The following is a 17,517-nucleotide window of genomic DNA, read 5'->3' on the forward strand; positions in this document are numbered from 1 at the left end:
AAGCAGAAAAGAGTAGCTACCACCAGCTTTTCCCATTCTCCAAGGAAAAGAGTACAGGTGTGCTCCCCTGGCTTGTTCAACCAAATGGTCTCACTCAGGTCTCGGAGGCAGGAGTAATTACTGCAAATAGGAATTCAGTCCAGCTTCAGGGACTACAACACCCAGTGTCCAGTAACAACAGGGGAAGCTTAGGGCATGCAGCAGCTAGTGCTGGGGGCAGTGAGGTTACCAGAGGCCCAACCACTAGCAGGCAGCAGCAAGCATCCTTCCCAGACTCATCCTGTGGTTGACACTGGGCTGGGAGTTTCCATGCCTCTCATATCTCCTAAGTTTCTGCCCAGTTTCCCAGCTTGATTTTCTAGAAACCCTTGCTACTGAAAGTGTGGTCTGGGAACTTGTTGGGAATGCAGAATCTGGGCCTCACCCCAGAACCACCCAGTCAAAGTATAAAAGTGTAGTATAGGGCCTTGCACATAGTAGGGCCTTCATGAGTATTTCTGGATGTATAGATATATAATAATGTGTTGAAATTGGGTTCAGCAAGATCAATCTGAAATATATTTCTTCAAAATATATGTATGTGAACAGCCCTTAACCCAATGGCTGCACTCTGGAAAAAAACATGAAGTATTGTACATAATGAATTGCATTTTAAATGCAGTTTGTTGATATATAAGAGATTCTCGTGTAAACTCATTATGCCTTTTCAAAGTGGATAATCACCCTTTCATTTATCTGTGTTGTTGACTTGTATTCTTTAAAGCAGGGCACACCACAGTAAAGATTACTGCAATGAAATAAGTTGTTACTGAGATGACCACTGAAATTCTCTCCATGGCCCTCATTATTTAGGTCCTTGTCTGTCTTTCTATGGGTTCCCTAAAATGCCAGCTGCATGTGATCTTGGTGTGTATCCATACCTAGCTGAGCACCCACGATGGATACATAAAACAGTTCTCTTTACAAAGTCAGCCAAACACTACATCTAAAGCACTGCACTGTATTTTGCTACCTGCAGTTATTGGACATTAAGGGCAACCTGCCCTTCCAGTTGTCATCATGCCAGCCTCAAGAGCCTTCAACAGCCATCTCAAGACAACGTTGGCAGAATGCCACTAATACAGTGCCTGAGAGAACACCCAGCTCTCCCATTTTCACCTAGAATAGAACAGCTCCTGGAAAGCAAACTTATTTTTCAAAAGCTTTCTTGAAGAAAGCTGGAGAAGTGATAGAGGGAGAATTGGAGGAGGAGGAGATGGTACAACTTTGCCATCAGACGATCAGCCACTTAATTACTTGCTCTGTTCAGCAGAGTTTCTTAACCCTGTGAGCCCTTAGTGTCCTCCTACTTCGTCTGGAGCTGGTAAGAATGTTTATCTGACAGGGTATTGTGGGCATAAAGTGTGAGAGTGGATATAAAGCACACTGTCAGGCACATAATTATTGCTCTGTAAATATTCGCTACTACAATTGCTGTATTCCTACTTCAAGATGTGAGGTCGTCAACAATTTATGACATGATCTAAAACTAGTCATAGGTCATAGATTGGATGATTTTCAGTGAGATAGAATTTGATCCCCATTCTCCCACCCCAAACACCACGACTATTAATACCTGCTCCCCATAGATTTTAAGAAATACTGTGATGCAGAAAAACAAAGCACAGGCTTTGATGTTAGATCAGGATTAGAATTACAAAACCATAAATGTTATCCCCCTTTCCCCTTCCTAGGGGTTGCCAGATTTTTATTTAGGTATCAATCCCTCCTCCCCACAACCCACATGCTGGAGGGAGAGCTAACTCAGACGGTGGACTTAATGGGCCTATGGGAAATCCCATCCCCCTTGCCAGGGTGACTGGTTCAAGAAATCAGGCCTCAGCCAATCAGGGCATTTAATCCCCTGATACAAAGATTAATTTAATAATGGACCAGCAAACTGTGCGGAGAGACATAGCAGCCATGAGAATGCATCTCATCTCCTGTCGCAGGAGCGTGGTTGACCAAGGGCTCCAGGTGCTGCACTTTGAAATCCATCCCCTGGTTTATGGATCCTAAGGGTACTAAGACAGACTGGTTCCTGGGAGACACTGAACTCCTTTGTCAACTGATTTTGGCTAAAGGATTTCCCTGAGGCTTTGCTCGGAGGGCACCACAATGTAGGACTCTTTCTCTTTCTCTCACTGCACAGGAGACTTCTGGCAAGGTCTGACAGCTCTTCCAGCCTTCCCAGCTCCTTATTTCATTTCACACTTGCACTGTCTCTTATAACACCTCAGCACATATAATCCTACTTTGATGTCTGCTCTTGGAGGACCCTAACACAGGGGCTTTGCTGGAGGCTTCTAGAAAATAAGCCTCTTTGCTCTTCTGAAGGCGCTGGGAATGCTGCTCTTTCTTCCTCTGGATTTCATGAACATCATGTAAAGCCTAGAATTGCTCTGGTCGTTTTCCCAACAAGAGTTCTCTTCTCCAGGTTAAATGTCGCTAGATTCTTCATCATCTCCTTATATTAAACGGTTTTTAGGCCCTTTAACTATCCTGGGCATACCTAGAGAACAAAACTGTCTAGGGAAAACAGAAAATACAGCAAGAGTGTATTCTCCCTTGCTTCTCATATTGCAGCATTATATGGCTTGAGCTTTTAGAGAAACTGTATGTATATATTCTTAGGAATTCGGTAGCCACCTTGACCTGTTTGAAAGACTGACACATAGAATGCAACTATCAAATGCTTATTAATTCGCTCTTCAGTAAATGGAGCAGCAGAGAACGCAGACTCCAGATCCAGACTGAGTTCCAATCCCAGCTTTGCCTCTTACAAGCTGTGTGTTCTTGGGAAATTTAATTAACCTCCCTGAACCTCCATAACCTCCTCTGTAAAGATAATTACAGCACCTACCTCATAGTGTTCTATTAATTACTTACAAAGTATTTAGAGTAGTCCTGTACATAGAAAGTGCAAAGTAAGTGTTAAATAATTAAATATTTTAAAGCACCGATCATTGCCACCAGAACTAGAATTCACAAAGGTCAATGACTTAAGCAACTCTCAACTGATTTGGCTATTGTTCAATACCTTCTTCTTACCCCACATGACTTTACCTCCTGAACTCACACCTATAAATCATGATGGAATGTATTAGGCATATGTTCTTGTTTGGAAGGGAAATATTTGAAATTTCTTGTAGGTAAGCACCATAAGTCCTATGAATAAATATACATTCTTTTCTCCACTTCCCCAGCTTCCAAAGTGTTTCTAAAATTCTCCTGGGATCTCCTGTTTAATCTAAATGAAACATACATTCATTTTCTTAGTATATATTTTGGAAGTGTTTTCCACTTATAATCAGCTTTGGGTTTAAAAATTGAAAAAGAACTCTCAGACCTTATCTTTACTCTGAGTGTAAGGTACAGTGAAGCAAGCAAATGCATCCAAGATATTTGGATACCATTCAATTCCTATTTCTCTTGTGACATAAGGTGAAGAGGTGAGAGGATGATTTACATACTCAGATAAGTGAAACTGCTAGCAAGACAAAGATTTTTGTGATTTGATTATCTGATGGTTTGCTTACAATGAGTAAACAAAGGGGTTGATTCCCTACCATTCATTCCTATTCTTTTGTTTAAGCAGTTTATAGTCCCAGAGAGTATAACATATAAATGATGCAGACTAGAGAACTAAATGCATACTTCTACACCAGGTCAGCACTGGGCTTTCTCTTGCTATGTTTTCCTCTCAAATGTCTGCAAAATGAGTAGTGTAAGGAATAGTTCTAGATTAGGAGAATTTTGCAGGAAATTATCTTTACCTGTCTACAAAATCACACACTACAATAGTAATTGCAAATAGTGACTGATTCAGGTACCTCACCTTAATCATCTCTGGAAATATTTCTTTATGCCATTTATTCTTAATATCTGAACCCACCTTCGGTAATGTAGTATGCAAATTTTTGTTGATAAAAACAAAACCTACATCATAGCATAGACTATATGTTTTTGCTACCTTTAATTTAAGCCAAAATATCTAAAATACACAGAAACATAGTTACAAAGTAGTTTCCAGACTAATGTCCCATCAGGGACATTCCTTCCCTCAGGAAGCTTGTAATTTTTTTTTGTAACCATCTTTACAATCTACTGAGAAGAAGAAAAGAAAAAAAGCCAGTTCCATTCCATATACACAGCAAAAGCCAAGCTGTTCAGAATTCCTTCTGGTTGACTGAACACCTCCCCCACACACACACACTCCCTGACCTTCTTCAGAAGCAAGTTTCAAAGCTTTCAGGCTGAGCTGTGCCTTTTCCTCAAAGATCTAGCCCCTTGAACTTTTCTAAGGATTGAGTCTCTCCTTCCCCCATGCTTGGTGCTCCACCAAGGAAAGTCTTGATATCTCTGGGATAACTTGGCCTTACAATGAAAACTGTAGACAAGCTGATAAATAACAGCATGAGGAGACTTTAATTAATTCACTTTCTCCCATCAGGCACTGACACATGCAGACTGTACTACAGCTAAACTCTAAATAACCATGAAATATCAGAAGAGAGGTGTAGCCTCCACATTCCCAAGATGGCATGGTGCCGGAGAAAGCATCTGGCTGGGTTTTAGGAACCCCGTGTTCCATTCTCCCTCTGCCACTAACACACTGGTAACTTGGGGTGGATCCCTGATGATGATGTGCACGGCACATGTTCTTTGCACACCACCTTCAAATCCATCAGTACATTCAGTCAGAAGATTGCTTCCGTTGGCCCATGTCCACACCAACCCTCCCTCACCACACACACCACCATTGCCCCCGTTTTACTCTATCTTGCCATCACTCTGAGCAGAAGATAATAGCATTTTTTTTTATTGGAGTATAATTGCTTTACACTGTTGTGTTAGTTTTCTGCTGTATAACAAAGTGAATCAGCTATATGTATGCGTATATCCCCTCCCTTTTGGACCTCCCTCCCCCCACCATGCCACCCATCTAGGTCATCACAGAGCACCGAGCTGAGCTCCCTGTGCTATACAGCAGGTAATAGTATTTTTAAGCACTCTTGGTTCTGGGGAATATTCAGAGCACCTGCCTACTCTAAAGCCCCACCATTAATAGGTGTTTACATAAGCAGATAAGTTTTATTTTTAGCCAAAGCTGACTATAGTTGGAATGGTAAATCTCACAGTGCAAAAAAGTAATTCACTTTAATGAAAATAACCACAACTTATATAGCCTTTACTATATGCTATCCATAGGAGTATTTAAAGTTACCTCCTTTGAAACAATATTCTAGTGAAGTAGGCATCACCATCTAAGTTTCACAGGTGAGACCTGGAGCTTACATTACTTACATTACTCTAAGTCACACAACTTCTTAGACACGGAGCTGGAATTCCAACCTGGCTCTCCTGACTTCTACACCAGCAAGAGCACCAAATGCCTCTTCTGTTTTATTTTCCACACTGTGATTTGATCCTTCCTTTCACCTTCTGTGCCCACATAATTGTTACCTCTTCCTTAAATATCCAATCATCTCCAGGTGAGAAATTGTCTTTAAAACTTAAGACGATTTAAAGCAAATGCCTCCATTTTGAAATGGGTGTGAAGTAAACCCTCTTCCCACTTCCTCTGCAGGGCACACCTGGGTCTGGTCGATACTGGGTGTGTCTGGACAAAAGGGAGGCAGGGCGGAGATTGTGGACGGCTGTACCTTTGTGAGATCTCTAGAAAGGTCAAAGTCTGCCTTCTAGGATTGTGGGCAGAAGGAAGGAATGTCCATATGCCGATTACACAGTGTCCGATTACACAGTGTCCTCATTCGGTCATCCCACGTGGGGTCACCAGACCTGCCCGTTTTCCACAGGTTCCAGCTGATCCATCCCTACAGGGATGGTGGGTGTCTTGTGAAAATAGCATGTGCTTTGGTTGCAAACAACCCTGGGTTCGACACCACTTCTGTAAAGAGGTGACTTCTATACTCACCTCCCCTAGTCATTTGGAGGTTACATCAAATCACATGGAAAGCGCATTGCATATGGTAGATGTGTGATAAACATCCATGGCTTTGGCCTCCCCTCTACTGACAATTCTGCTTCCTTCCATCTTCCTGATGTCAAGGGACAGTGGGACCCTCTGTGCCTTCCCCTGAGGGTGGAACCCAGCCTCCCTCAAGCCTCTGAGGCTTCTGAATCAGCCTCTTGCCCCTCCTGCCACTGCTTAGGGCTCCCCGCCTTTCCTAAGTCCCTTTCATCTCTCCATGTCATCTCTTTATTCAGTTCGCAACAATCATCTAACCTCAGGAAGCTTTGCATTGTTGCAAACAAGCAGAGAGCCCTAAATCTTATAGTATTTAGTCTGAATTGCTTGATGATTCATCACACCATGTTGTTTTCTGCTTATCTTTCTCTAAGACACCCTGTGCCCCCAACCTGGTGGCACTTACTACATCCTCAGTGCTGTGTTAAGTCGGGCCACTTCGAATGGCCACTCATAGGTGCTTGTTCTTCCAAGGTTACACGATGCGACCCGCCGATTCTGTATCTAATAAAAACATATTAACTGGACTGGAAAATTAGCCTGACTCGATTTCCCATGACTTCAGACTGCTACGCATGGCGTCTGAGAAACCAGACTTTGGGAATTGCCCCCTTTTTTTGCAGCAGAATTCGGGTGGAACTCAGGGAAAAAGTTAATGCTCACCCACCAACTCTGTGGTCGTCAGCCTCCAAGATATCCCCCAATGATTCCCACGTCCTGATATTCACACCCTTCTATAGTGCCCTCCCATGCTATATCAGGGTTGGTCTGTGCTACGGTCTGAATGTTTGTGTCCCTGCAAAACTCATATATTGAAGTCTTAATGCCAATGTGGCGGCATTAGGAGGTGGGGCCTTTGGGAGGTACTTAGGTTAGGAGGATGGAGACCTCATGAATGGGATTAGCGTTCTTATAAAAGAGACCCCGCAGAGATTCCTTCTCTCTTCCACCGTGTGAGGACTGTAAGAAGGTGCTGGCTATGAATCCAGAAGACAGCCTTCACCAAAACCATGTGGTGACCATGCTCACACCTTGATCTTGGACTTCCAGCCTCCAGAAGCGTGAGAAATAAACTTCTGTTGTTTACAAGCCACTAAATCTGTGGTATTTTGTTATAGCAGTCAGAATGAGGTAAGACAGTTTGTGTAACCAATAGAATAGAGGAGGAGGGACAGGATATTGCTCTAGAGGCTGGATTATAAATGTCATTGTGGCCTCTGTCTTGCTTTCTCTGGATCACTCACTTGAGTGGAAGCCAGCGGCCCTGTCTTAAGGACACCAAGCAGCCCAGTGGAGAGGCTCACATGGAGAAGAACTGAGGCCTCCAGCCAACTGCCCTGAGAGGGAGCCTTCTTGCAAGAAAATCCTCCAGCCCCAGCCAACATCTTGCCTGCAGCTTCAAGGGACACCCTGAGCCAGAACAACTTTGTTAAGTTGCTCCCAGTTTCCTGATTTTCAGAAATTGTGGAAAAATAAATGTCTGTCTTAGACTGACATGTTTCAGAGCAAAATTTTATGCAGCAATGCAGTATTAATATTTGTAAAGCACATATTCATGGGTAGGGTTGCTGCATCTTAACCAGAATTACATATACTTCGCAAATTTTCCCTTCCCTACTCACTTTCAACTTGGAACTGAAATTCAAAGGTAATAGTTTATAAATGAGGAAAGGACTAACCATCATATTTAGAGTCAATATGGGGATCTCTGAGGTGTACCTTAAGGTGAGAACCACTGATTTAAAGTTATGACCACTAGAAGCAAAGAAGGAATATGTACCTTACAGGCAAAATGTCCTGGGTATCCTATTCTGGTTAAGTGCACAGACTTTGGATTCAGACTTGTATTGGAAAACCAGCTTCAACACTTACTAGTTGTGTGACTTTGGGCAAGATACTTCAACTTTCTAAGGTTCAGTTTTTTCATCTCTAAAACAGATCATGATAGCACTTACCTTTTAAGGGTGCACTGAGATAATGCATATAATGTACTTAGCACATTGCCTAGAACAAATAAGTACCCAAATACAGTTAACCCTTGAACAACATGAGTTTCAGTTGTGAGGGTCCACTTACACGTGGATTGTTTTCAATAGTAAATGCCACAGGACTACACTATCTGATCTGCAGTTGGTTGAATCTGCAGATACAGAGGGACCTTGGATACTGAGGGCTGGCAATAAATTATACGCAGATTTTTCGCTGTGCAGAGGGTGAGTTCCCCTAACCCTCACACTGTTTGAGGGTCAACTCTATTGGTAGTTCCTGTTCTTGTTACTGTTACTTATTAATACAAATATTACAATAACAATGATCATTACTGAGGAGTAGTAGTAGCTGAGCTTAGCTAAAAGGTAAAATAGTAGAGGGCACAGGACTAAAATTTTTCTTGTTTGCATTTTACCTCAAGGATGAAATGTATTTACCTCTTTCTTATACTCAGTCCTTTCTCATTTTGATCATATTAAAACAGAAAAGTAAAAGATTAGATATCACACATCATTATACTTTGAATAAGAGTTATTCAAGGCATTGCATTATCACTCTGTCTTGACAATTAAAAAATCTATCTGTAATTATGAAATGAAAGACTTTGTCTTGTGTGCCAGAAATTTTTGGCAATGTGAAGCAAGCAGAAAAACAAACACTGCCTTATACTTGGAGTTGTACTATTCACAGGACTATTTCAGAAGGACCTGCAACAGTGGTTGTTCTACAATAAACACTTAAAACATAAAAAAAAAAAAAAAAAAGATATAATACAAACTCTCTTTCCTGTTTGCTACTACCTCTCTCCGCCTGCAGAAGTGCCCACCACCCCATCTGAGGTAAACCACCTTGACTTATAATTGAAAACAAATTATATGTACTTTAAAATTATTTGCCTGTCATTTTATTACCAGATGACATAACCCAACAAAGTCAACCTAACAGATATTCCTTAACAAGAATATCTGGTTTGACTATATTATAATTGGGAACAAAACATAAAATACATTTGCAGTTTTTTCCCTAGAGTCAGGGTTTTAATGGGATACTTTAAAAGAACTTGAAGAAAGCTGCAACAACTAGTATTTTGAAAGTCAAACACCCTTAGTCATTATAAGACACAAGAAAGAAAATAAAGTCATAAATCACCCCCTAAGGATGCTTTTGTCATCCAAAGAGAACGTCTCTCAGAACAGGCTGATGCCACGCACACAAGGTACACACCTTCCACTACCTTCTATTCAGTACCTTAATGTGCCAGGCATCAGGGCAGGAATATACAACATATTTCCTCTGGAAATTCAGAATCTATACACTCTAGAGAGAAACAATCATTGGGTCACAATTTTGTATTCTGCTTTATCTAGAAAACACACACGCACACAAACTGTGTATCAAATATAGACTATTTACATAAAAAATGTTAGTTTATAACTACTTGCTCCATAGAGGTGCTCAAAGCAGATGATTAAGAATGAAGTAAACTCCAAGGAATTTTAAAGTCGGGCATTTATTTATAAGTTTGAAAAACATGACAGGTCGCACACTATTTGTAAGGCTTAGTACAAATAAAAATGCAAGCCCCTTGTTTGAAAATCATTAAAAACTTCAGGATAACCGCAGAGTGTTAAATTAAGCACAGAGCGTTTCTGAGCACCAGGCCCGTGCAGCCACCCTGAAGACAGGATACATTTTGTAGCCTGTTAAAGAGCTTTCTCAGGAGTTATGCACTAGAAGAAAAGAGAGGTAGGACCAGAAGGCATCAGTGGACGGCTTACTGAGTGACACAGAGAAGCGTTTATTGGTGTAACAGTAACTAATATTTCTGTCATCTTCGTAGTTCCCAAAGCAATTCCCCCAGATGCAGTATCTCACCGAATTGCAGCAAGAATTCTGTGAGGTATTAACATTATACCTCTTATATAGAAGGCAAATTGGGGTCGTCCAAAGTGGTCAAGCGACTCCTTCAAGGCCACTCAGCCCACACAGGACCTAGATGCATGTCGCCTGACTACAAATCCAATTTTCTTTCCACGAGATCAACACAGTCTTGTGGGTTACAAAGAGGCTCAGAACTTCATGTGTGCAACCCAGCCACTCACTAGTGACAGCTGGGTGACAGGTGGCACTGACAGACTGCATGGATCAGGTGGTTCCACACCTGTGGGTCTGACCCAACTTGATAGCCAACACCAGACCAAATTCCCTATTCCTGACCCCTCCTCCCCACCCTCTAACAATAGCATCAGACCTCAGCCCTCCCTCAGTTTCTGAACTGGACAAGTAAAGTGCCGGTTAGCCGAGCAAGCTCCCGCTCAGGTTCGCCTTTTATAAGATCTAGGAATCTGAGGCAAATGTCCTACGTTTGACTGTTGCACAGTCTTTTTTAATGTAATGCATGAATATTTACCTTTAATAGCAGCTTAAAGGACTCTCAAATTATAGCTATCATTCTAACTGATCTCTCGTCTCTTCCAAAAAGGTAGATGAGAGCCAGAAGGAAACATGCCAGCATAAATCTACACTTGAAGAAAACAAAGTTAATAGTCACTCTTAAGCTCATTTAATTCTCTCCATTCTTGTGCTAAAACCATGACAATTTATGTGGTTTTTGGACAAATTTTAATTATGAGAGATCTAGAAGCAAATTATTAAAACAAAACCCACAATGTTCTTTATTAGTACTACTTTTAAATGACATTACTTACGAAATATTAGCTTTTAATTGGTGAATATATAAATGTGATTAAAATATTTCCACAACCCTAATTTATAATGTTTCCTTCTTGTTTCATGTTTCCCGCTGCAGGAAGTCCAATGTTGAGTATAAGGCTTTTCCCTCAGATTCCAGCTTTATTTCTGACTTGCTGGAAGGCACTGGCTCAAGCTCTTAACCTCTCTATATTTCAGTTTTCTTGGCTATAAAATTGCGAGCGCACAGTGCTTGCCTGGTTTGCAGGGATGCTTGGGAAATTCTGGCTCTAGGAGTGCAAGACACTTTAAAAGTACAAAGTATCATTATGTTTACTCTCACAACTTGCTTGAGTGTATTATAGCACAAGTTTCATTGTGCTATCATACAGGAAATACATATTTCAAAATAATGGTAAAATGGAAATTGTACAGGTTTGGGAATGGGTGTTCTGAGATCTGGCAAGAGTCAGAACGTCTTGAAAAATATTGTGAACCTTCAAGTGCCAAGATAAAAATCAAACCCAGAGACTATTCATATCTTACAATAAAAGAGAGAAGATCTTCAAGAATGGTATATGCTTAGTCTCAACTGCGAAGCCAGTATTAATATACATTAAGATATTACGACACATATTATGTAATAAATCATATGTAATAAGACATAATATATAATATATTATCATCCACCTTTGTTTTATTGCTATTATCCTATTTCTTGTTCCTTACTGCAATTAGGTGAGGAGTATGACATATCAGAAGCGATCAGATAAGGAAGTTTCATAAAAGAATGGGAAAGCATAGCAACAAATGAAGAGGATGTAAAAGGACAGGGATGAGAACTTAAAGGATGGAGAAAGAAAAACAGGGACCTTCTTCAGAGGCTTCCCGAGGTAGTTTGTCCACTCCTGTTTGGGGTCCTTCTCTGTTCTGATTGGTTCTTCCTGGTTCCCCCTACCCCACCCTGGGGGCCAAAATCCCAAGAGGGATATTCCCTAGCATTAAACAGAGGAAAAGTCAAGGTCCAAGCCCTTGAATAAGATGCTTTTCTAATGAATGATTTAACACTCCTCCCCTGACCCCAGCAATCATGCAATGCTATGTGTTTGACTGGCTTTTTCTAAGCTCTCTGTTTTAAGACTTTATTTCTGCAGGGGGGCAGTGGAAACAGTTTTAGGTTCACAGCAAAATTGAGAGGAAGGTACAGAGATTTCCCATATCCCCCCGTGCCGACACATGCATAGTCTTCCTGACTATCAACATCCCCCAACACAGTAATGAGCTCTTTTTTTTTTTTAGCATTTTTCCCTGGCTTGTCCCCAAGTAGCCACTTCCTCTCAGCTCACCCTGTGTTTTTTCCCTCCCTATTTCCCTTCATTTGTTTTTCTTGTAGTTCTCCTACACTTTATTTTATTTGTCTTCTGAGCCATCATATCCTCTATTAGCTGAGGTTATCTCTGGGGCTGGCTCGCATCTAGACAACATTCATTTTCTTCTGATCCTACTTTAGAAGGGAATTTCAATTAATTATTCATGCATTTTTTTTCTCCCAAAGGGGTGATCGCTCAGATTGGCTAAGGTCCCCGCCTGTCCTACACTGTTACAGAGTTTCATCATCTGGAGGCCAGCTGTCAGGTAGCACGCAAGCCCACACTTCCCCTTATTGAAGGACCATCCCACTCCCAGGGCTGACTATCCAGCCTGCCTCCGACCTCATCCATATCTTGGCTCTATTTTTTGCAACTCCTTCCTTGATCACTAGGTATTGTCAGTTGCAAATTCAAGCACGTGAGAGAAGAAAGTACCCTGAACTCCCTGCCATCCCAGGACGCTAAATATTATCAAGATAAGCTCAGCCTTAATCCTATGGTAGTATTAACTGAAGGCGTTTAATTTCATTTTCTGCAGATGACTTCTTCTATAAAGCTGTGTTCATTCCCAAGCTGCTGGGGCAGACCCAGGAGCAGCCATAGAAGAAAGCGTGTGAAGGTAAAGAGACATATACCTCAGACATCCTTTCTCTAGGGACTGTCTCTCAGCAGCTTTTGATAGTAAGTGGCCTTATGAGAATTTCTTCTGCTTCCTCCCCACCTTTAAAACAAAACAAAACAAAACAAACAAACAAAACTACTATCTTGATTTTCCAGCGTACATGCACCATTTTAAATAGGTTAAGGAAATTTCCATGGCACCTCTTCTTAAGAGGCTGCCTTTTGTTCCAAGAGTTTAAAGCATCTAAAAGATAGGATCCTGTACTTAAGGTGAAGGAGAAATGCCAGGATCAGGGAAATTGGAACCTAGAGAGGGGAAATTACTTGTTTCACAAGAGGACTGATGGGGAAGTTAGGATTAGATGTTTAGCTGTTGTTTCTTTCCCCCTAATGCCCTGTCCACGTGCTCAAGGCTCAGGGCCACTAATGATAAATTACAGTGGCTTCTACAGAAAACAGTGGACTTCTTGAACCAGAGCTTCCTAATATTCCCTCTTATAATAGCACACTGTGTGGTTTTTTTCTTTCACAGCTTTATCACAATTACAATAAAAAATGTATCTGTTATTGCAAGTGATATCGAGTAACTTGCAGCAGACCAGTACTTCTGTCCAGCAAAACAAGAAAGGTCCCAAAATGCAGAAATCATCTGTCTGAAGGCAGTGGAGAGCAGCTGAGGGGCTGGGATGGGAGTGAGTAGAGTCAGAGAGGTGAGATGACTCCAACAGCTGCTCGCCACCCCCCAGGATGTTCACCCATCTGGGGTCCTGGCAGGAGCTGAGAATCTGGGGACAGAGAAACCAGAGAATTTGTAGTCGAGACATGGGGGGGCCTCCAGCACACAGCTGGATTCCCCTTCAGGACATTTCCTGAACTGGGGGTATATGAGGACTGGAGGCTAAAAAGCAGAAGCAGAAAGCCTCTGAAAATCATCTCAGTTTTCAGCAGCCTCGCAAGAGGAAAATTGGAGTTTGGGACCTGCCAAGAGGAGGGGCCAGGTGAAGACACCAGGCTCTCAGGCCAAGGTTGGACCATTATCTGGCCTCACACCAAACCAAAAATTAAATTGAGATGGAGCATGACCTCAATGCAAAAGTGAAAACAGTAAAACTTCTGAAACAGGAAAAGATCTTCATGACCTTGGGGTAAAATTTCCTTTTTTTTTTCCCAATTAAAAAATATGATGCTCTATTTTGCTTCTCAAAACACTGCAGCATTCTGAAAGAAATCAAACCTTTGTATTAGGAGTAAGGATGGAGGTTACCTGTGGGGGTAAAGGGGCAGCTGTAACTGGGAGGGGGCGTGGCTTCTCATCCTGGGTGCTTGTGTTCACTTTGTGAAAACTCATGAAGCTCCACACTGGCTAGACATACACTCTTCTGTAGTATGCTTCCCTTCAATAAACACATTTACATGAAACGGAAGTCTTAGCTTTCTAAACATACAAAATGAAAAGAAAAAAAAAACACAGAATGCTGCAAATTGTGTGATTAAAGTCAGAAGGCACTTTCCTTGGAGCAGTGGCTATCCACTGACAATGAGGAGTTTCTGACAATGAAGTTTTTCAGTTTGTTCTCAAACCACCAGATTTAACTGAAAATAATCAGAACACTTCTCATGCCAACCGATGTCCCTTTTCCATGGATAAGAATGTCAGCAGAATGTTATGTCACTACAGTATACAGGAAAACAGGACAACCTGAAGCGGGGCCAACAGATTGGGCCTCATCCCTGAACTCGCTACGAAATGTGCCGCCTGAATTCCCTGGCAGTCCAGTGGTTAGGACTCCGGACTTCCACTGCAGGCGGCCCAGTTCGATCCCTGGTTGGGAACTAAGATCCTGCAAGCCACCCAGAGTGGCCAAAAAAAAAAAGGTGCCACGTCCCACAGCATTACAATACCAAGCTTGGGCCACAGAGGTTGCCCAGTTTGTTTTGTTCTTTTTACAAACTATAGGTATGTACGGTTGATAACTCAGGATTTCTAATGGATAACACTACGTTACAAATAATTTTAAATTCGAGAAACATTTTAATTGCCCTCTCGTATGAATCTCTAAGTTGATGGAGTAAAGACAAAAAGAGTGTCTTTTTATTTCAAAATTATTTAGAAATATGAACTTTGAGAGCATTTCTAGGTGCTTCTGACACCCATAAACACTTCTTGGAAACCACGTGCAATTTCTAGAGCGCTTCAAAAACCACAAGGTGATCATGTTCCAGTTGTGCGATTAAACTCAGAGCAACGGATACCTTCTCAAATGGAAGGTGGGTTAATTAATGCATTTGTCCTACATGTCATCACATAATTAATACAGTCAGCTGTATTAATTATTCTCCTCCTGATCCTCTTCATCCCCATCTCATACTCCTCATCTTCCTCCTCCATCTTCTTTTTCCAGGAAATGTTAAATGGACCCTTTATCCTATCACTTTTCTTTTGATCACAGTTGGTGACATCCTTGTCATTCATCTCTTTCAACTCTGTTGCCTTTTTATAAAGTGATTTTTCACTATCACTCAAATTATTCCGTTTTATTTTTCTATCACTGTGTAACAACTTACTATGATCTTAGCTTAAATCAGCATCCATTTATTAGCTCATAGTCCTGTAGCTCAGAAGTCCAGCAAGGTGTGACTGGGTTCTCTGCTCAGCGAATCACAAGGCTGAAATCAAGTTATCAGCCAAGCTGAGTCCTCATCTGCAAGCTCTAAGTGGACATCACTTCTGGGCTCATTCAGGTTGTTGGCAGAATTCAGTTCCTTGTGGCTGCAGGACTGAGGACCCTGTTTTCTTGATGGCTGTTGGCCAGGGTTCTCTCTCAGTTCTTTAAGGTGGCCTGAATTCCTTTCACATGGCTTCCTGCATCTTCAAGTCATATCCCCTTCATTCTTCATATCTCTCTGACTTACTCTTCCATCAACTGGAGAAGGCTCTCTGCTTAGAAAGGTTTTGTTGATTAAATCACACCCACCCAGATAACCTATTTTAAGGCCAACTCTGCTGCCATAGAACACAATCACCTGAGTGAGTGATGTCTCATCCCTTTTATAGGTTCCAGGAATTAGGGTGAAATATCTTTCATCTGGGGGCATTTTATTAATTTTGCATACCATACCATGTCACCAGCTTTTTGGCCACATCTGAAGTGGAAATGTCTGGGTTTGTGGATTTGCTCTTGGACAGAGGTCTAAGTAGAAGAGGAAGAAGCCAGATGGGTTATGAGGGTATTTGGATATTGTGATCTTTTTTTCTTGCCTCCCTTAACTCATCTCCAATCCTTCATTTCTTGATCAAAGTGCACTTTCCCGTTTCACCAAATATGTATTTCTCTTTCCCACACATTGTATCACACCTCAGAGCACTTGGAAAATGCAAAGTTCACCGGATCTCTGGATTTTTCTCCACAAAGATGGCATGAGCAGACATCTCACCTTTTGGTTTCTTGGGGTCTCCTTTGCTATTCTGACTGTATTGTTTGCTAGTCCAGGCAACACAGCACATAACAATTTCCCAGCCTTGCACTAACTGCTGCCACAAGAACTGCCTCAGGCAAAGATTTCTCAAGACACAGAAAGCACTAACCATAAGGCGAAAAAATATTGATCAATTGGACTACATTAAAATTAAGAACTTCAGTTCTTCAAAACCATCAAGAGAGTCAAAAGATAAGCCACAAATTGGAGGAAGAGAGTTTCAATACTTATGTCTGACAAAGGACTCTTCTCTGGAATACATAAAGCAGTCCTTCAAATCAATAAGAAAAAGGAAGAGAACTCAATAGGAAAATGGACAAATGTCAGAAAAGATAATTCACAAGAGAAGATATCCAAACAGAAAATAAACATATGAAAAGGCATTCGATTTCATTAGTCATTGGGGAAATGCAGATTAAGATCATAATGCAGATACCACAACATACCCTCCAAAATGACTAAAACGAAAAAGACAGACAATTTAGAGAAACCAGAACTTTCATACCCTGCTGACCAGAGTGCAAACTGTGACTACTTTGGAAAAGTGTTTAATAGTATCAATTAAAACTGAATATACCCATAGCTTATACTCAACAATTCCACTCCCAACAGAAATGCATGCATGTATTCAACAAATGGCATGTACAACAATGTCAACTGCAGTATTATTGTAGTATTCCCAAACAGGAAACACCCCAAATGTCACCAACAGTAGTGTGGATACAAAAACCATGGCATATTCATTCATTCAGTAGAATAATATGCAAGAATGAGAATAAGTAAACTATAACTCACACACAAAAAAGGATGAAACTCACAAACCTAATATTGAGTAGAAAAAGCCAGTCGCAAAAGAGTACATGTTATGCTTACCTTTTTATGAAGTTTAAAAACAGGCAAAAGTAATCTGTGGTTTTAGAAGTCAGAATATTACCCCTGGGGTGGGGGGATTGTGAGTGGAAGGGGGGCACATGGAGGTATCTGGAGGTGCTAAGAAGATTCTTGATCTGGGCATGAATTATAAATGTGTGTGTTCATTTTGTGAAAAATGAGCTGTACACTTATCATTTGTGCACCTTCTGTATGCGTTTTCTACTTCAACAAAAAGTTTACGTTATGCAAAGCAATTTATGTATCTATTATCTTTCCTACCCATGAGTGTGGAACCACATCTGCTTTGTTCACTACAATATCAGCAGCCCCTAGACAGTGCCTAACACTGTTTCTTATTTCTTATTCTTATTTTAACCACCCCCCCCCAATCAGTGGAGTAACATTTACCTGTGTTTTACCAAATACCTTTAGATATTGCAAGGCAGGTGTTTCAGATCAACCAGC

The sequence above is a fragment of the Eubalaena glacialis genome, chromosome 11 (assembly GCF_028564815.1).
Source record: "Eubalaena glacialis isolate mEubGla1 chromosome 11, mEubGla1.1.hap2.+ XY, whole genome shotgun sequence".
NCBI lineage: Eukaryota > Metazoa > Chordata > Mammalia > Artiodactyla > Balaenidae > Eubalaena > Eubalaena glacialis.